Raw genomic sequence first — 22,483 nt, forward strand, 5'->3', positions numbered from 1 at the left:
GAGTAGGGCGTGCGAACGGCGTGGGGTTGCTGGCTTGCCCGGTGGATAAACGGCTGCAAGCCCCCAACGAGTTCTCAAGAACTATGCGGGACCCACTAGATGTCATGTCTACTAGACCCATATCGTAGGCCTGACGGTATAGCTTCTGCCTGTTCGCACGCCATGTCGGCGCGTTGATGTAACTTCACTTAATTCCGTCAAACATCGCGCCTCCCACGACCTTTGCCTCCCTCGCGCGGTCGCGCCCTTTGAGACTTCGACCGACTATAAATGAGCATTTTTTTTTCCTTTTTTTAGACAAGCAATTTTTTTGCCTACTCCGCATGCATGATACTCCCTCTGGTCCTTTTTACTCCCGTCAACCATTTGCAAAGTGCTTGACCAAATTTATACTTTTTTTGAACACCACCTTATATTAATTAACCAGCCACACCAGTACACTCATTCGATACAATATTCACCACACAGGGCGGTACGTTATTTACAAGAATACCATCTAATCTATTGTCAAAGCTATACTTAGCGATTAAGTGTGCCACCTTATTGGCCGAACGGCTAATCTTTGACAATTGAAGATTGTTGATCAACTTCGAGATGCTCAACGCTTTCATCTTCAGGTCACGCATAGCAGACCTATCAACGCTTTGACAGGCATCAATGAAATCCCACGACCAAATTTATACTAAAAATATCAATATCTACAATACTCCCAAAACACTTAGGCGCGGTGCATTAACTTCTACCTCGTTTCTTATTTCTTGACATATCAACCAATAGGAGATGTGGGTTGCATGCTTTTAATGACTTGAGACTACCAAACACGACATGCAGTGGTTAGTTCATTGCATGCAATGCTATTAATTAGCAAATAAACATGAAGATCTCTCGTTTTCCCCTCCTCCTTGGTCACAGTGCACAATCTAAGATGACTTGCTCACCTAGACGGAGGGAGTACTGATTATAAACATTAAGATCTCTCGTTTTCCCCTCCTCCTTGGTCACAGTGCACAATCTAAGATGACTTGCTCACCTAGACGGAGGGAGTACTGATTATAATGAGTACTCAACTAGTACTAGCATAAGAACTACGTTTTATAATGAGTGTAAAAATATTGATTTGACATTGTGAATGTTGACACATTGTGGAATAGTTTTTGAAGTCTGCAAAAGTACTCAACTAGTGCTGTCGTTCTCCACAAAAAAATGTGTTTACCAATGCATGCATGAACTCTAGTTACTCTAACCCCCTCTCTTCTTTAATTCTTTGCCACATCAGCATGTTTGCTATTCCCGTGTGCATGATACCAGCTAAGATACCACCATTATGGCCAGCCTTAATCATCGCATGCAATAATTTAGTGCACCTTGAAATATGAGCATGTGTGGGGCGTGTTTGTTTTTAATGACTTGAGACTATACCTAGCGCGGCATGCAAGATGACTTATTATGCACCGTTCTCCATACCTACAGGAAGCCCGTTCGTCTCCAAATTTTTTCCTCTCCATGTGTGAAACTATATGCCTGCCAAACTCTCCTTCTCCCTCCGGCGGTCCCACCACTCCACCCTGTGTGAAAAAATCTGCATGCATGACTCTCCTCCCCCACGCTCGTCCAATCCGTTGTGACCAACAATATTTCCACCCCTTCACTCCCCCGTAATTTACTCCAACAAATATGCCCACGTAGTTGTTACTTTACTGCAGGTGCATTCGGTCACTGACATATGGGCCCAACAGGGGTCTGGCCCACATGTCAGTGACGCAACTGGACCGGCAGTTAAGGCATTGCAGGTCAGTCCATATCTTACGTAGGTGTGCCATTGCTCGCTATAAATACTGCGCCTCCCACGACATCGCTATCTCCTCCCCCTCACGTTCACGTTCATCGCTATCTCCTCCCCCTCCCTCTCACGTCGACCACCATGGCATCGCCCCTCCCAAGCCCAAGGAGCCCCTAGCTGCACCACGCGGACGGTCAGGCAAAACTGTGTGTACACAGCGTACCATGCATCTCTGCATGCACCATACCCAGATATGTGCCGCCACGCTCTGCAGCCCAAAGTAGGAGAGAAGGTCGCAAGTATCAGACTTCGACCTGCTGGCTGGAGTTTCCCCCGTCAGGCACCCATCTGGTTCAAGCCGTCAGCCAATCTCCACAGCTTAATAAATAGTAACGTCTAACTGAGCCAGTTAGTTAGATGCGTACACTTGGTGTAGTAGGATCTTTATTTAGTTTGATGCATACACTTGTTCTTTTTGGTAGCCCTTTTGTAATGATGGCTGGTGTTTGGTTTGGAAGAGAGAGCTGCATCTTCACTCTTCTGGCCTGCTTACTGCTTCTGTTGCACCCCCAGACCTGGTTGCTGCTGCTGTTGCTGTTTTCAATGTACAATCAGTAGTATATTTCGTCTGTTGGTTGAATAAATGTGTTGTTAGAACGACAAACACAATGTTTTGGAAGTCGTTGCACGGTTCGATCCTTTAGTGCCCCTTACCGTACGTAGCGCATACTATTTATCGTACGGAACACAGTTTTTTTGAAACTCGGAACACATTTTCCACTTGTTGATAACATGCAGCCCACTAATGAAGGCCCAATAGAGAAGCCCATAATTAACTGGAAGGGAGGCTCTCACATGAATCTGGCCCAGGTACATGCTCATGGTCCCCTAAACATAAATAAGTAAATAAATAAATAAAGCTAAATGCTCATGCACCAGTTCTTTGGGAAAATAGGTAGCCCAGTATTTCTTTTTGAAGAATACCCAAGCTAGGCCTATTTGTTTTCTCCGAATTACTGGGCTGCAAATCTTTCAAGACGAGGAGGGATGCATTATGGCCTGGCTTAAGAGTATGGTCAATGTGTGTTAAAAGTAATATCACAAGGGGTTGAAAATTCCAAAAAATTTATAGCAAATGGGATATAAGTTTCTTTTTTTGTTTTTGTTCTTCACTGATATCTTATACATATTTCATTGGATTTAACATGACATAGTACTAATTTATTTTTAAATTTCTTTTAGTATGGCTATTAATTTTTGGATTAAGAATATTTCGTTCCCCAGCAAAAATTTGTGAATTTTCAAAATTTCCCGCATATTTAGTTAATTTTTTGACCCTTGTACTGACCAGAAAATGGCCAGCAATTCTAAAAATGGAAAACGGGCTGCAATAAATTCCATATGAATTAGAAAATGAGTAAAAATTATAAAAATAATAGCAAATGGGCTGTACACGCCACAGATTTCGAGGCTGACTTGTTTACGCAAGGCTTTGTTAGTGAACACACGATTCTAGCAGCAGTTAGTGTTGGATGTCCATCCAACGACCGACGTGCTTCTTCAATCTCTGATCTTCCTGCTCCAGCCACCTAAACTAGCGCCGGCGGGACTGCCTGCTCCCTCCTCTTGTGGCCCGCTGTGATGCCGCGCAGGCTTCCCCGGCCCACCCTACTCCCTCCGCTGGCCTGGCCGCACGCAATCAACTGCCTCCTTATTACGCGAAAAAATGATTCCTCCCACTGACATCTGGGGCGCACCGGTTGGGAGGCTGACCTGTGGGCCTACTAAGTTGACGCGTACGCAGGGCTTGTCAACTTAGTCAACAAACGATTCTAGCAGCAGTAACCGTTGGATTTGAATCGAACGGTCCTGCTTCTTCTTCAATCGCTGCTCTTCTTGCACCAGCCTCCCAAACCAGCGTCGGGGAGACCGCCTGCTCCTGCCTCCAGTGGCCGGCTGTGTTGCCGATGAGGCCTCATCGCCCCCTACTACTCCCACCGCTAGCCAGGCCCTGCGGCGACGGCAGCCTCACACCGCAGCCGAACCAGTGAACCCTCGTACTCCTCTCCGCGTGGGCATCCACTGCCGCATCTTCCCCGGCTCCGCGTCGTCCCCTTCCTAGGCCTCGCCGTCGTCCACCGCCTTGGTGCTCTCAGCGCGGCATGGTCAACGTGGTCAACGACATTCCATCGAAAGAGTGCTATACGTGGAGAGGCTGACAGCTGGGTCCACGGCCACAACCCAGTTTTTTTGTGATTTGCCAAGTAAGTCGCTTTGTCAGGCTTGTTGGGCTGCAAATATTTCAAGACAAGGAGAGCTTTCATTCGGCTGGCAGAAAAAATGGCCCATCAGTAATGAGAAATGGGTTGTACATTTTTAAAACACATCAAACTGACAATTAGTTTCAAATATCTTTTCTTCATTTCGAGATTTGAAATTACATTAATTTTTATGTGTGGAGAATTTGTTGGATTTTATATTGATATACATTTATTTTTAAAATCAGTTTGAATGTGAGTCGAAATTTCGGGATTAAAAACAGTTCGGACCGCACCGAAATATGCAAAATTTCGTATAATTTTTTAAGCGTGGCCACAATATGGGCTGTAATGCTAACAAAAACAATATGGGCTCCAAAAAACATTAATAATTAGCAAATGGTCTGTAAATTATTAGAAATAATGGCAGATGGGCTGTATGCTATTTTCCACAGATTTGAGGCTTTCCTAAAAAAAGGTTGACGCACAAGCAGTGACTATTGGATGGCAATCCAACGGCCATCGTGCTTCTTCAATCTCTGCTCTTCCTGCTCTAGCCGCTCAAACAGGCGTCAGCGGGACTGCCTGCTCCCTCCCCGCGTCCGGCTCTGCTGCCGCGCAGGCCTCACCGCCCCATCGTACTCCCATCGCTGGCCTAACCATCCATCTACTCACCCACACCTGCTGTTATTCTCCAGCGACGGCAGACGAACCTGTAAACCCTTGTACAGTCGTACTCCCCTCCGCGTGGGAAACAACTGCCGAGTCTTCCATGCCTCCGTGTCGTTCCCATCCTAGGCCTCACCGTCGTCCACCGCCCTGGTGCTCTTGGCGCGGCCTGGTCAACATGGTCAACGACTGACATGCATCTGAAGTGGACTGTACGTGGAGAGGCCGACAGCTGGGTCCACGGCCGCACGCAAGGAAATGCCTCCTACGCGCAAAATAATGATTCCTCCACCTGACATCAGGGACCCACCGAAAGGGCCTCTGTATTTCGCTAAAAAACGTTACCGCCGCTGACAGCTCGGACCCACCAGCTATATCTTCGCACGCAAGGAAGTGCCTCCTTATTACGCACAAAAAATGAATACTCCCCTGTTAGCTGGGACCCACCTTGGTGGGAGGCTGACTTGTGGGCCTACTAAGTTGACGGGGACGGAGGGCTTTGTCAACTTAGTCAATATGCACAATTCTAGCTCCAGTGACCGTACGATGTCCATCCAACGGCCGTAGTGCTTCTTCAACCTCTGGTCTTCTTGCTCCAGCCGCTCAAACCAGCGCCGGCCGTGCCTCGTGCTCCTGCCTCCTGTGGCCGGCTGCGATGCGACGGAGGCCTCACCGCCCCCTACTACTCCCACCGCTGGCCAGGCCATCCCTCTACTCACCCACACCCCCTGTTATTCTGCGGCGACGACAGCCTCACACCGCAGCGAACGAGTGAACCCTCGTACTCCTCTACGCGTGGGCATCCACTGCCGCGTCTTCCCCGGCTCCGCGTTGTCCCCTTCCTAGGCCTCGCCGTCGTCCACCACCCTGGTGCTCTCGGCACGGCGTGGTCAACGTTGTCAAGGAACGGCTTCCATCGGACATGGACTGTACGTGGAGAGGCTGACAGCTGGGTCCACGGCCGCAGCAAGGAAGTGCCTCCTTATTACGTGCAAAATAATTATTCTTCCACCTGACAGCGGGACCCACCGGACGGGCCACCGTATTTCGCAAAAAAAACGTTTCCCCCTGACTGTTGGGACCCACCAGCTACATCTTCACACGCAAGGAAGTGCGTCCGGGCAAAAAAAACGATTCGCCCCCTGACTGCTGGGACCGACCAGCTACATCTTCACAGGCAAGGAAGTGCCTGACAGTCGGGACCCACCTGGTCGAAGCGTACGTAGCGTTTTCATTCTGGTCGCGAACGTGTACGTACATACGGGTCGATGTAGAGGCGCGCACGTGTCATAGTAGAGGCGCGCACGTAGCACTTACATGTATGTACAACGGCCAGGGTGCAAGAAAGAAAATACGGCCACGTATGTGTACATACGGGCGGGGTCTCGAACGCCTACTCGCGCATACGTACGGCCAGGGCTCGTGTACATGGCTGGGTCGAAACGGAGAAACAACGTCGTCGTCGTGTTCATGGGGAGGCAACGAAATGCGTCGTGTTCATGGCGAGGCACCGGAATGCGTCGTGTTCATCGGGAGGGCTTGGACGGAACAGGCAATGGAAATGAGGCCTGGCGTACCGCAGAATGGAGGAAACGGCCTTGTGTTCGACCGGCCACGTTCGAAACGGGATCCTGTTCATCGGGAGGGGTCTGGCGTACCGCAAAATGGAGGAAACGGACCTCCTACGGTCGAAACAGGGGTCCTGTTGATCGGGAGGGGTGTGGCGTACCAGAAAACGGAGGAAACGGACTTGTGTTGGAGCGCTACGGTCGAAACGGGGGTCCTGTTCATCGGGAGGGGTGTGGCGTACCGCAAAACGGGACTCCACGGGATACTGTTCATCTCCACCGTCGACCTCCTCCAGCCTCCATGGGCTCCTGTTCATCCAGCCTCCACGGGCTCCTGTTCATCCAGCCTCCACCGCACGCTACTCCACCGGCTACTGTTCAACCACCCCTCCACTGTCTACTGTTCATCTAGCCCTCCATACCACGGGGTCCTGTTCAACCACCCCTCCACCATCTACTGTTCATCCAGCCCTCCACACCACGGGGTCCTGTTCAACCACCCCTCCATCGTCTACTGTTCATCCAGCCCTCCACATCACGGGGTCTTATTCATCCACCCCTCCACGGGCACCCCTCCACCGTCTACTGTTCGTCCAGCCCTCCACCACACCACGGGGTCCTGTTCATCCAGAGGCAATGCCACTGCTCACTGTTCATCCAAACCCCCCCCGCAACACTCACTGTTCATCCCATCGATCGGCTTCAGTTAGCAGCAGTAGCGAAGGAATCGCTCGATCGGGTTCATTTAACAGCCATCGATCGGTCGCTCGGGTTCAGTAACGCGTAGCCTGCAGTGCAATCGCTCGGTTTCAGTTAGAGCCCAACGTCTCGCTCGGGTTCAGTTATAGCCGACGCCTCACACACACGCGCGCGTACGTGTACGAGAGAAATGCGCATCGCTCGGCCCCCGACCTCCCACCGTAACCGGGAACTCCCCGAAATTTTCCTCCCCCTCGCTTCTACCATGGTTTTTTCCGTCATGGACGGCCCAAAGAATGTCATGCAGCTGCGTCTCCGGCCCGCCCAGGACGAAAAGCCCATTTTCTGTCATGATTTTTTGTCATAGAAGTAGGAGCCCACCACATCTATGATGATACCGGGTTTTGTCACAATTATCGTCATAGAAGTGTCATATGTATGACAGAAAAAAAATTCGTTCGGCCCAAAATGTCACGGATGTGTCTTTTTTTTGTAGTGCTTCATACATCATTAGCCCTCGCTTAAGCCGCCATTATAAACATGTATTGTAATCGTTAACTTGCAATCCCACCCACTGATTTGAGCCGGCCAATTATTTCCTTTTAGATTGTCCTTTCACCATGCCGACGAAGACGATGACAACTTGCAACCGGGTTCCTTCCATAGTCACCGAGAGCACTTTAAAGGATTTTGTCACTGTTGGATACTTACTAGAGAAAAGTGCATCCATTATCGTGCTCCCGACCCGGCTGAAGAGAGACCGCAGCCAAAAGATGGTGAAATCATTGTCTTTACTGATCATATGACCCGGGGCTTCTCACCACCTGGCTCAAAATTCTTTAGGGATGTCTTGCACTTTTTCAAACTCCATCCGCAAGATATTGGACCCAATTCTGTATCGAACATCTATAACTTCCAAGTTTTTTGTGAAGTATAGCTTCAAGAAGAATCCAACATTGAGCTTTTCAGAGAATATTTCTACCTGAACCGCCAGAATGAGTACACCAATGGTCCCAGCTTGGAACTTGGCAGGATTTGAATTCAACGCAGATGAGACACCATCTTCCCTCAAGTAGTCCTGCCAAGTCATCCCAAGGTCTGGAATCAAACGTGGTTCTATTGCAAAGACGTCTCACAGTCTCATGAAAATCCGATGCCGGGTTATCGTGCTGATCGTCTCGACGCAAAGTACCAACTTCCTGATAAACTCACCCCTGCCGAACGCAAGAAACTTGTCCCCAAAATTAGAAAAGTTCAAGCCTTGCTAGGAAATGGTTTGACCGGAGTCGACTTAATCCGCTGCTGGGTCGCATGGCGGATCATACCTTTAAGCCGCTGACCCGGCTTGATGTGTTCATACACTGGAGGAACTGATGATCCTTTACGTCATAGCTCTCTTCGTTTGACTGAAGAGGCCATCGTTGAGATGGAAACCACACCTGTCAACAACAAATATGAAGACTGTAGCCTAGTGGGTTTGAACCCTTTCTGCAAGCTTAACCCGGCGCCAGAGGTAAATCTTTTGACCTCCTTTTCCTCAACAGTTAATTATTGCATGAACTTCAACATGCTATTCTTCCACATGCTAAATCTGACTTCTGGAAGGCCAAATATGACCATGAGGCTGCCAAAAAGGCTAGGGCTGCTGCGAGAGCCGCCAAAAAGACTGTCAGGAAGTCTAAGAAGAAACACACTTCCTCTGAATTACTTAACCTGGATGATACCTTTGAGTCGGAGGTAGCCCTCGACTCTCTTGGCCTATTTTTAACAACCTTTTATTGACACTGACTATTGCCAGGATGACACGAGGGCCAGCCAGGCAGTCAAAGAAGAGGTAACTATTATTTCCTCCGACTCAGAACCTTTACCAAGGCAGAAACTTCGGCGGGCAACCCGGAAAGTAAGGTTTTCACACCCCTTGGCTTATTTGGATCCCCATTTTCTTTTGAAACGAAAGCAACATGAGAGTCGTCGCCAGACCCGGACTGGTGGAGATGACGATATATCCGCTGGCTTACCGAACACTCCTCGGAAGCGCCAAAATGAGGTTCTTTTTAACCTTAACCCTTGTATTTACCAATGAACTACTTTTATTAATCACTCAATTTTGATTCCATCCTTGCAGGAGATTTCACATTCCTCCTCTGGCGATTCATCACAAACTCAACTACCGGCTTTCAAGACGGCCCCTGGGTAATAATAAATGTCTTTCTTCTATACCTTTATACCTTTATCATTGTACTGACTTATCCAAATCCTTTTTAGCGGTCAAGCAAAGCCCAAAAAAAGCAAAGGTGACAAAGCCGGCCAAAGATCCGAAAACTGCTGAACCGGATCAGTCAACCTTTGTGCCAGAACACCCTGAACAGCCAGAGGACCCTGCTCTCAATGTTCAACCGGATTTACCTGAGCCATCTGCTGATGAAACTACTATTGACCCATCAAGTATTGAACCGTCAAGCTCAGCTAACCCGCCGGAGAGTCATGGTGATGACATTTCAATCACTGGTACCAAATTCGTTGAACCGGGGAATCCAACTGTTCTAGCAAGACACTCTGCCAAACAAGAAGTTATGGAAAGGCAGAAAGCGAGGTTTGACGTTGATACATATCCAATGTATCTATAATTTTTGATTGTTCCATGCTATTATATTATCTGTTTTGGATGTTTATGGGCTTTATTATACATTTTTACATTATTTTTGGGACTAACCTATTAACCGGAGGCCCAACCCAAATTGCTGTTTTCTTGCCTATTTCAGTGTTTCGAAGAAAAGGAATATCAAACGGAGTCCAAATGGAATGAAACCTTCGGGAGAGTTATTTTTGGAACGGAAGCAATCCAGGAGACTTGGAGCTTACGTCAGGGAAGCTCCGAGGTGGCCACGAGGTAGGGAGGCGCACCCCACCCTCGTGGGCCCCTCGTGGCTCCCCTGACCGACTTCTTTCACCTATATATACCAATATACCCTAAAAACATCAGAGAGCAGAATAGTTCGGGAGTTCCGCCGCCAGAAGCCTCCGTAGCCACCGAAAACCAATCTAGACCCGTTCCGGCACCCTGCCGGAGGGGGGGGGGAATCCCTCTACGGTGGCCATCTTCATCATCCCGGCACTCTCCATGACGAGGAGGGAGTAGTCCACCCTCGGGGCTGAGGGTATGTACTAGTAGCTATGTGTTTGGTCTCTCTCTCTCTCTCTCTCTCTCTCTCGTGTTCTTGAGGTGGTACGATCTTGATGTATCGCGAGCTTTGCTATTATATTTGGATCTTATGATGTTTCTCCCCCTCTACTCTCTTGTGATGAATTGAGTTTTCCCTTTGAAGTTATCTTATCGGATTGAGTCTTTAAGGATTTGAGAACACTTGATGTATGTCTTGCATGTGCTTATCTGTGGTGACAATGGGATATCATGTGATCCACTTGATGTATGTTTTTGTGATCAACTTGCGAGTTCTGTGACCTCGTGAACTTATGCATAGGGGTTGGCACATGTTTTCATCTTGAATCTCCGGTAGAAACTTTGGGGCACTCTTTGAAGTTCTTTGTGTTGGTTGAATAGATGAATCTGAGATTGTGTGATGCATATCGTATAATCATACCCACGGATACTTGAGGTGACATTGGAGTATCTAGGTGACATTATGGTTTTGGTTGATTTTGAAAGTGCGTTATATCGACTAGAGGGGGGGTGAATAGGCGATTTTTATGAAAGTCTTCAAAACGTGGGAGTTATGAAGACAAACAGTGAAGACTTTGCCTATTACTATGCAACGGAAGTTAGATTACACTAGGCAAGCCATGTTCAAGTATTCAATAGAGTGAAAGCACAAAGACAAACAGCTGCAGTGTAATAAGGATCAGGTAGGAAGAAGTTATGAAGCCAAACGAATCATACATTCACGTTGTGAAGACAAAAGATAGAGCAAGCATGCAATGACTTCACAATGAGTAACAGTAAGAAAAGGAAGTGAAGATGTAACCAGTGACTCGTTGAAGACAATGATGTGTTGGACCAGTTCCAGTTGCTGTGACAACTGTACGTCTGGTTGGAGCGGCTAGGTATTTAAACCTTAGGACACACAGTCCCGGACACCCAGTCCTGAACACGCAGCTCAGGACACCAAGTCCTCACCGTATTCTCCTTGAGCTAAGGTCACATAGTCCTCGCCCAATCACTCTGGTAAGTCTTCAAGGTAGACTCCCAAACCTTCACAGACTTTGTTCACTGGCAATCCACAATGTCTCTTGGATGCTCTGAACGCGACGCCTAACCGTCTGGAGGATTCACAGTCCTCAGGTGTAATAAGTCTTCAGATCACACAGACAAGAAGACTTAAGTGATGCCCAATGTTCTCTGGCTCTGGGTGGTTAGGGCTTTTCTCCTCGCTAGGAATTTTCTCTCAAAGGCTTCGAGGTGGGTTGCTCTCAAACGACAAAAGCCGTGCACTGAAATCTGAGCAGCCCCGTTTATGGTTGTAGGGGGTGGTCTATTTATAGCCACTTGGCAACCCGACCTGATTTGTCCGAAATGACCCTGGGTCACTAAGGAACTGACACGTGTCGCAACGGTCAGATTTCAAACTCTCATGGCAACTTTGCTTGGGCTACAAGCAAAGCTGACTTGTCCGGCTCTAGACAAGATTCTCTCTGATTGTCTTCACTCGAAGACATAGGTTTTTGGTTTAGGCATCACTTCAGTCATTCTGACTGGTTCTCCTGGACCCCACTTAACAGTACGGTGGTTCCTATGACTCAACACAAAAGAAAAAGAACTACGAAAGATCTAAGTCTTCGAGCTCCATAGGCTTCATAATGTGTCTTCTTTTGTCATAGTCTTCAATGTGAATATCTTCATATACCACCTTTGGCTTCAATGTCTTCATACATTTTTAGGGGTCATCTCTGGTAGTGAAACCGAATCAATGAGGGACTTCTACCTGTGTTATCCTGCAATTCTCACGAACACATTAGTCCCTCAACTAGGTTTGTCGTCAATACTCCAAAACCAACTAGGGGTGGCACTAGATGCACTTACAATCTCCCCCTTTTTGGTGATTGATGACAAACTAGTTGAAGTTTTCAACGGGGAATATAGTCTGTGAAATTGTAAAGAATAAGGAATTGTCTTCATAAGTTGCAAGGGCCCCCCCTGAAGATGTGCATATTAGTTAATTTGCTTTTGGAATGCAAATGCACATGGCAGGTTGTACTTGTGGAGATCCACTTCAGCTTATGATGACAATCCATTATGCATGTGAAACTATATGAAGATAATGACATGCATAATGGAAAATGGACGTCTGCAGAATGAGCTAAGTGCAGAATTTATCGTCGCACATGCGGAATTTATCTTCGCAAAATAGGGTGGCAAACAGGTAGCAGACGACCATCGAGTCTTAGTGTTACAACTCAAAGAACCAAATGAAGCAAAAACGAGAGTTGTAAGCACGAAGCAAAATATAGCAAACATAAAGCACCCGCCCAAATGGACCCACTTGAAGACTATCAACCCATATGCTTCTCCCCCTTTTGTCAGCAAGGACTAAAAAGGTTTTGAAGACATAGAGTGTCTACTCGTTCCCAGTAGCAGCAGGGTCGTTGGAGGTGTTTGGCGGTGCAGAAGAGCTTGGAGGTGCTGAAGCAGGTGGTGGTGATGTAGCATCGTCTTCTTCATCAATGATTCTGGCAGTGACTGTGGCAGCAGATGAAGAAAACTCAGAGTCTTCAAGTGATGGTGTGTTTCGCATCACAGCCCTTCTAGGAGGTGTGGTGTCAAACTTGAAGTGCTCTGTGAAGCCATCCTCTTCAAGTTCAGCTTCAGTACATATCATTGAGAGTCCTTTCCATGTACGACGACAGGTTTCATGAGTGACGAAAGCATTCTTGGTGGCAAGATTTTGAAGACGATTAACATCCACCAAGAGGCTTTTCATCTGACGCTTTAGCCAGTCGTGATGCCTATCTTGTTTTTGATGAAGGGCCACAAGAAGCTCTCGGTCAGTGAGAACACGAGTGCGCTTCTTGGGTCTTGAAGCAGTTGCACTATCAGTGGCTTCAGTTGAAGCAGGATGTGGCGCACGTGTAGTGCCAGCCAAAGGATACACCCTGGAGATGGCTTCAACACCTTCATCGTTCTGAGTGAAGCTCTGGTGTTCTGCATTCTGAAGACTCAATGGTTGCTTGGCAGGCTCAGGATATATAGCTTCAGAAGAGGTATCCACATCTGGCAAGAAGATCCAATGGTTTCGAGCTGAGGGCTGATACGAGATCGCAGAGTGCAGTTTGATCAGCCTCATCACCCAAGGAGCATAGAACTTCAAACCAAATAAATCTGAGCCTGGCGCTGCAAGTTGGCGTATGAAGAAATCCTCAGCGTTGAAGCATTTGCCATGAAGGATACAGAATATCATAGTCTTCATTGCACCCTCGATCTTAGCATTTGGAGAGTGCCCTTAATGGGTCAGAGAGTCCGCCGTATGATGTGATATATGGTCCTGGGCAGGAACTCAAAGTCTTCAACGAAGAACTCAGTTGGATAGGGTGCATCATGGGGCAATGGCTTCATCATTGAGAGCATCTGACTCATATTGGGTTCAGGCCTCTGGAATATGCTCTCAATATCTTCATCACGTAGTTGACAGCCTTCCTCGAAGAATTCGCCAGGAGTAGGCAGGCCGGTGAGCTCAATGATATCAAATGCAATGGCTTCAACATCAAGGCGCTTGTGAGGGAAGATGCGACCTTGGTTGTATAGGATGCATGAATAGTAGCCGCGCTGAGGATAGCTCCAGAACCTATCTGATGAAATCCTTTCCCTTGAATAGGGGTTCTTGGAGCTGTTGAAAAATGTATTGTCTGCTTTGAAGCTATTGATGTGAAATGAGCCAGGTGCTGATGCAGGACCTAGGAACCTTGGCAGCCTTGGGACTGGCTTTTGGACATGAGGCTTGTGCTCAACATGGTAATCAAATTGTGGACCTGCAGCAGACTCAGGAACAGAAGTGTCTGGTTCAGTAGCTTCTCTGTCTGCTGAAGCTTTTGGTGGGGAGGGCTCCACATTTGCTTCAGTATTTGTTGTGGCAGCCTCAACATTTTCCTCCTCCGCTTGACTAGCTGGAGGGTAAGTCACAAGCACGTTCTCCTGGAGAACTGCTTCAGAGTGTAGCGGGGGAGTAGGATCTTGTGGTACTTCTTCATTTTCTTCGGCTGATGCAGCCGGAATGTCTTCAGCACAGACTTGAGGCCTTGGACCTTTGCGAAGCCTGCGGAACGCAGACGACGCCTGTGGTGTTGGAGTGTGCTGGGCCTTAAAGTCTTCTTCCTCTTGAGGGCGATCCGCCCATGACGCATCTTGTGCAATTGGCGTCAGAGGACGACCAATGCTGATGAGTTCGCTTTGTTCATTCCGAGGAAGGGCTGCATCATCTTGTACATTGTCCTGATGACCAATGTCTTCAGCAGCAATGGGGTCGGCTGCTGGTATGTCTTCAGCTTCAGGAGCCTCTGTGGAAGCAGGCTCATGAACCGTCAGTCGACGTTCTGTGTTCGGGTGCACCATAGCAATAGGTTCAACTATCAAGGGCTCTGTGGGAGCAGCCCGAGATTTCTTGATCTTTCTCTTCTTCTTGCTGGGGGAAGTAGGAGAGGCTTCAGAGCTTTTCCTTTTCCTTGCTTCAGCCTCAGCAGTTCTTGTCTTCTTGAGCTCTGAAGCTGTTGGCCGGCTCTTTGGCTTCGAGCCAGTCGTTGCAGTTGTGAAGACAATTGGGACCGCTTCTTGCCTAGATGCCTCTGGTTCAGCCATAGCAGGCTTCTTCTTCTTCGCGGCCATCTTGGGGTCAATGCCTGGATGCCCAAGTGCCTTGCGCTTTTCAGCCTCATTGTAGGCTTGTACACATCTTTCCGCCAGAGACTTCATCCGCTCACGTGATCCCTGAGCTTCTGCATGCTTCTTCAGAAAATTTTCTTTGAGCTCACGCAGCATGGCCTTGAAGCTCTTCACTTCTTGCACGCTGAGCTTGGCCATATTCTTCTTGAACTGAGCCTTTTCATGATCAATTTTCTGCTTCAGTTCAACTATGCGCTGGGCAATGGCAAGTTCTGAAGCAATTGCGCCTTGGAAGGCGACGCTGAGGCCAACGGGCAGCTGCAGATCTTCGAAGCTTATGTCTGGTGAGGCAAACCATTCGTCGATGAAATTGTGGATGATGGCGACATCAAAGAGAGGCAAATTGTTGAAGATTTCAGCTTCTTCTTTGCTCTTGATGAGCTGCTCTAGAGCGTCATCTCCAAGATCTTCATCACTTGACAGATCTATGGCTTCGCTGCGCAGGATGGCAGCAGCTGTGAGCTCTTTGCCGGTGTGTGGCTGAGGTTCTTTGGCCTTCTGGGGCTTGGAGACGCGGGATACATCTTCAGACTGCACACTGACTTCAGGAGGTGCAGTTGCCAATGACTTCGCCCTTGAGATTTTTGACGAAGGGGCCGGCTTTGAAGCTTTTGGCTTCTTTGATTGCTTTGGCTTTGGTACAACAGGAGCTTCATCAGACTCAGAGTCAGCTGGAGGGTCATTCACGGCAGTCCCTTGGACTAGGATGTGGGTGATGAGGCCTTCAAGGTTGGCAAACAGACCGATGATATTGGGTTCGGCGTCGCGTGTGCCATCTGCCCTTGCTGCGGACGGACCAGGGTTGAAGTCTAACCCAAATTTCTTCTTGTTCAGCTTCGCTGATTGTTGAGCAAACTGGAAGTTGCGCTTGAACAGATTGTCGTCACGACACCAGAGCAGTGACGACGGATGTGCATCATCAGGCTGTGGTCCTCGGACCATGCATGGGTAGAAGCCTTGAGCAATGGCTTCATCTCTGGTCCTGGGTATGAGATTCTTGAAACGGATGTCCCCCCATGGTCTCCTGACGGCACTTTTCTCAGCATACTCCTGAGTGATGAAGCGGTATTTGAACCATTGTTCTGCCCAATAGCGTCGAATCCATTGGATTCGAGTCTTGCGCTACCCATAGTTCTCTTCAGGATCTGTTTTATACATTTCTGCCAGGTCTTCAGGCAGATCTTTGGAAGTTCCTTCACGTCTCTATCTGTCCCCCTTCCTTGCTGCTGCTTCTGAAGCCATAAACTTTAACTTGAAAGGCTTCAAAACTTTCAAAGGCTTCAAAGGCTTTCTTTTACTGGACCAACAGGAACTGGCTTCAGGAGAGTTTATGTGATGCTGTAGGAATTCTGCAAATGAATGCAGACTATGAGAACCGAAGGATTCTCCCACGTACATGTACCTGTGACAACATTAAGGTGCGAGGGAAGGGGAAGAGGTCATATGCATTCTCAGAAGGTTTTGAAGATTAATCAGTTTAGAAGACATTGACCTCATCGTGCGAAGACATTCACTCATAGATAAGAAGTTGGTTCCAGATTTGTACGAACCCACAGATCAGTACAAGTGAGGAATCTAACTACTTCATGAAGCACAAGTGAATATACTAGGCATGTTATGAGATGCAGATTGAGAGATCTAACTTGTGTGAAGATAAACTTCTTATGGTAGAAAGTGACAGAACCATGAGATCAAAAGGGGCTGTAAAAAGAAGTTTTATTTACCACACTTGGAACTGCTAGACGGAAGTGGGAGTTGATGCCGAGCAGTTCAATCCTCCGTGCCCTAACTTGGCGACGGAAGACACCTACGGCGATGGCGGAGAGGACGATGTCCGCGATCGGCGTGAAGACGGCGTCGGAGAAGTTGCGGCAGCTAAGCGCTTCGTCGCCGGCGTCGTCGAGTGCTAGCGGTGGCGCTAGGGTTCGTGCGAGGGTGGAAGAAGGAGATAATGACTGCGGTAAGTGTGAATTTATAGGCTCAGGGGCGGCACTGTGCTATTACACAGGTGCCCCTGGCGATTCGCATCTGAGGAACGCGTGGCCAGTTTTGCGGAAGTTTTGGGTTTGTTCCACGTCCCACGCATGCCTGGATTGTCGGGCGGTCGTTCCTGCTTCTCCGGATTTTATGTGGAGGAATGAGCATTGAAAACGAACTTTATGGTTGTCTCTATATCTTCTGCTGACTAGGACGCAGTGAAGACATTCGACAGTTTCAATAGAATGCATGTGACTTGGAGAGATAGAGTTTGAGATAGAAAGCATAGAGAGATTGGGGTCCGATCACATTCACTTAGTTCAAAAGATTCAACCAAGAAGACATAGCTATAAGTGAATGCTGTAGAGGACAGAACACTAGTATGTGTATATCTATATAATCAACGTAGTGAAGATAATCATGAAGACATGTTGAGTTCGAAGCCAAACCAAATGTGAAGATATTGCAAGGTAACGCCATGAGTGAAACACTTCAAATAGACCGTTTGGTGGTGGCGTTACCCACCGTATAGGAAGTATTAGACCCAGACACGGCGCACAATTATCGTGGCGCTCCGAAGTCAAATTCCACATTAATGTATTCACACTTAGAATGTATGTCTTCATTGATTGAAGATATACTTTACTTTGTGCGTTGCACATCTAAGTCATCATATTCATAAGTGTTAGGATGTGTGCCTGGTCACAGGACATTTGAGGATTCTAGGATATTTAGCTCACATCGTAACTTGCAAAATCTCTTCTCATCCAAGGGCTTGGTGAAGATATCTGCCAATTGTTCTTCAGTGTTGACGTGTATGATATCAATGTCTTCCTTCACAACATGATCTCTGAGAAAGTGATGACGAATTTCAATGTGCTTTGTCTTCGAGTGCTGAACTGGGTTGTTGGCAATCTTGATGGCGCTTTCGTTGTCGCAGTAAAGTGGCACTTGCTTCAGATAAATGCCATAGTCCTTGAGTGTTTGCTTCATCCACAGAAGCTGAGCGCAGCAAGATCCAGCAGCAATGTATTCAGATTCAGCAGTGGAGAGAGATACACAGTTCTGCTTCTTTGAAGACCAACATACAAGTGATCGTCCCAGAAAGTGACATGTGCCTGATGTAGACTTGCGATCAACTTTGTCACCAGCATAATCAACATCCGAAAATCCAACCAAATCAAACTCTGAGCCCTTTGGATACCATAATCCTAGAGTTGGGGTGTGAGCCAAATATCGAAGAATTCGCTTCACAGCTAAGTGATGCGACTCCTTTGGTGTTGCTTGAAATCGAGCACACATGCAAACACTAAGCATAATATCTGGCCTAGATGCACATAAATAAAGCAAAGAACCAATCATGGAGTGGTATACCTTTTGATCGAACTCTTTACCATTGTCGTCAGGACCTAGATGATGTTTGGCTGGCATTGGTGTTGTGAAGCCTTTGCAGTCTTGCATACCGAACTTCTTCAGGCAATCTTTGAGATACTTCTCTTGAGATATGAAGATGCCATTGCGTTGTTGTCGTATTTGAAGACCAAGGAAGAACTTCAGCTCCCCCATCATGGACATCTGATATTGCTCCTGCATCATATATCCGAACTCTTCACTGTACTTCTGATTGGTGCAGCCGAAGATAATGTCATCCACATATATTTGGCACACAAACAGTTCACCATCATATGTCTTCGTGAAAAGAGTGGGATCCAGGGAACCAGGTATGAAGCCTTTGCTCTTCAGGAAGTATTTGAGTGTGTCATACCAGGCCCTTGGGGCTTGTTTGAGGCCACACAGTGCCTTGTTGAGCTTGTATACCATGTCAGGATGTTTTGGATTTTCAAAGCCAGGCGGTTGTGCAACATACACTTCTTCTTCAATCTTGCCATTGAGAAAGGCACTTTTCACATCCATTTGATATAGAAGTATGTTATGATGATTTGCATAGGCCAGTAGAATGCGTATGGCTTCAAGCCTAGCCACAGGAGCAAATGTTTCATCAAAGTCAATGCCCTCCACTTGAGTATATCCTTGAGCAACGAGACGAGCTTTGTTTCTGACAACTTGACCATGCTCATCTTGCTTGTTGCGGTATATCCATTTGGTGCCTATTATGTTGTGCTTCCGTGGATCAGGATGCTTGACCAGTTCCCATACATTATTCAGCTCAAACTGTTGGAGCTCTTCTTGCATAGCTTGAATCCATTCAGGTTCCATGAAGGCTTCTTCAACTTTCTTGGGTTCTGATATTGAGACGAATGCGAAGTGCCCACAGAAATTTGCTAGCTGAGTTGCCCTTGAACGAGTGAGTGGACCAGGTGCATTGATGCAGTCAATTATTCTGTTAATCTGCACTTCATTGGCAACACGAGGATGTACAGGGCGAAGACTTTGCCCTTGCTGATCTGTGTTGTTGTTGGGAGGAATGTCTTCAGGCTGAGCATTGTCTTCATGTTGATCAGGTGCTGAGATGATAAGTTCTTCTTCAGGATGAGCTTCAGAAGGTATAATCTCTCCAGTTCCCATAAGCTTGATTGATTCACTAGCTGGAATCTCATCTAGCACATTTGGCAGTTGCTCTCTTTGTGAACCATTTGTCTCATCGAACCGCACATCCACTGTTTCAACAACTTTGTAATGAAAGAGGTTGAAGACTCTGTAGGAGTGCGAATCCTTTCCATATCCAAGCATAAAGCCCTCATGTGCTTTTGGTGCAAACTTTGAGGTGTGGTGTGGGTCCTTGATCTAGCACCTTGAGCCAAATACTCTGAAGTAACTGACATTTGGCTTCTTGCCAGTTAGGAGTTCATAAGATGTCTTGTTCAGAAGCTTGTGAAGATAAACACGATTGATTGTATGACATGCAGTATCAATGGCTTCAGTCCAGAATTTTCTTGGAGTCTTGTATTCATCTAGCATCGTTCTGGCCATCTCAATGAGTGTTTTGTTCTTGCGTTCGACGACGCCATTCTGCTGTGGCGTGTACGGAGCTGAGAATTCATGTCTGATGCCCAAGGTATCAAGATATGTATCAAGGCCAGTGTTCTTGAATTCAGTGCCATTGTCACTTCTGATGTGCTTTATCTTGGCGCCAAAATTGTTCATAGCTCGATTGGCGAAGCGTCTGAAGACATCCTGCACTTCAGTCTTGTAAAGGATTATGTGCACCCAAGTATATCTAGAGTAATCATCAACAATGACAAAGCCATAGAGGCAAGCAGTAGTGGTAAAAGTTGAGTAGTGAGTGGGACCGAAAAGATCCATGTGGAGCAGTTCGAAGGGTTGTGTAGTAGTCATGATTGTCTTCGAAGGATGTTTTGCCCTCGTCATCTTCCCTGCTTCACAGGCACCACATAAATGATCTTTCTTGAACTTGACGCCCTCGATGCCTATGACATGGTTCTTCTTCGCAAGGGTGTGGAGGTTCCTCATGCCAGCATGCCCAAGCCTTCGATGCCAAAGCCAGCATTCTGAAGCTTTTGCAAGAAGACATACTGCAAGTTGTGGCCCTGCTGAGAAATCTACCACATACAAATCATCTTTTCGATACCCTTCAAACACTAGAGACTTGTCAGATTCCATTAGTACTAGGCAACGATATTTTCCAAACATTACGATCATGTTCAAATCGCAAAGCATTGAGACAGACATTAAGTTGAAGCCAAGGGATTCAACAAGCATGACTTTATCCATGTGTTGATCCTTTGAGATTGCAACTCTACCTAGACCCAATACCTTACTTTTACCAGTGTCAGCAAATGTGATGTGGCTCTTGTCGGATGGACGTAAGGTTGAGTCCATAAGAAGGCTTCTTTTGTCAGTCATGTGATTTGTACACCCACTGTCAATAATCCATTCTGAAGACTTTGAAGTCGCTGGTGTCGTACCCTACAGTGCAGTTAGGGGGATAGGCTTCACGAAGAGAATTGTGAAGCAAAAACATTTGACGAACCAGTGGGTTATGAAAACTTAGATCCAGATTAGGACTAATAGGGAGAGTGGCATGCGATTCAGGAACGAAGTACATAATGATGCCATTCGGGCATTTTATCTTGCGCCCTACAAGACTTTTAAGGTCCCCAGCAATAGCGTCAGAAGATTTTGTTTTTCTGCTGGAGACCTTTCCCTGCAAAAGAGAGTTAAGCTTTCTTAACCACCCACATCTTCAAGGGTGGCTTAGAAGCAATAAGTCTAAGTGCAGCATCTGAGAATTTTGGCTTTGAAGCCTTAGCAAACAGTCTTGCAGGTGGACAATAATACTCATAGGAATAAGCAGAATAATTTTTGGTCATATGAACATGAAGGTTTGATGAACCGCTCTCATATTCATATGCCTGAGTATGGTTTCCCTCCAAAACATTTGCGTTAGTGTGACTCAGGTGAGTCCTCTGTTTGTATGAAGCCTTTGGACCGTATGAAGCCTTTGGTCTGGGGTTTGTCTTCTTCAAGTGAGGTGTCATGAAGACATTCACAGGAAGATTTTCCAGACACCTTTTCGGAACCCAGATCTTCTTCATAGGCGGTCCATTCCTGCAGTTAGTACCAATGTACCTGGCAAACACTTCACCATTCTGATTCTTAAACAGTTTATAGTTTGCATCAAAGGATTCATCAATGATAATGGGGTTAGCACAAGTGAAGCCAGATAAATTGGATGGATCTGCTGAAAGTTCCTTTGCAGCAACCCATGTGGTTTTGGGGTACTGCTCAGGTTTCCAGTAAGAGCCATCTGCATTTATTTTCCTTACGAACCCAACACGCTCTTTCCTAGGGTTTCGGTTCAGAATCTGCTTCTTGAGGACATCACATAATGTCTGATGTCCTTTAAGACTTTTGTACATCCCTATTTCAAGAAATGTCTTCAACCTAGCATTCTCATCAGCAATAGCAGTGGTATCCTCATCAAAGGGGTTAGTTTCCACATCAACAGTTGAAGATATTGCAACAGCAGTAGCAGTGGAACATTCAGCAACAGAAGTAGCATTATCACGCTCAATGCATTTAAGACATGGTGGTTCAAATCCTTCCTGAGCGGAACTGATCTGTTCGGCGCGAAGTGACTCGTTTTCCTTTTGAAGATCTTCATGAGCCGCTCTCAACTTCTCAAGTTCTTGCTTCCTTTGAAGATAATCATGGGAAAGCTTTTCATGAGTTGTTGAGAGAGTATCAAGACGATCTTCAAGTTCCTGATACTTAACGTGAAGATTTTTTATGTCTTCAATTAAGGATTCAGATCGAGTCATTTCAGCACCCAACAGATCATCGCTTCTGTCTAACAGTTTTTGAATATGTTCCATAGCTTTCTGTTGTTCAGTTGCAATTTTAGCAAGTGTTTTGTAGCTGGGTTTTGAATCACAGTCAGAGTCATCGTCACTAGATGTTTGATAGCGAGTAGTGCGTGTGTTTACCTTGGCACCGCGTGCCATGAAGCAGTAGGTAGGAGTGGAGTCGTTCTTGTCATTTGCATCGGTGTCGGTGATGAAGTCATTGTCTTCAGTGTTGAAGATGGACTTGGCGACGTATGCTGTAGCCAGACTCGCAATGCCAGAATCAGACTCCTCCTCAGACTCCACCTCTGCCTCCTCAGAAGCGGACTCCTCCTCTGAATCCATTTCCTTGCCAACAAACGCAAGTGCCTTGCCAG

The sequence above is a fragment of the Triticum urartu genome, chromosome 3A (assembly GCF_056163025.1).
Source record: "Triticum urartu cultivar PI428250 chromosome 3A, HENAU_Tu73, whole genome shotgun sequence".
Lineage (NCBI taxonomy): Eukaryota > Viridiplantae > Streptophyta > Magnoliopsida > Poales > Poaceae > Triticum > Triticum urartu.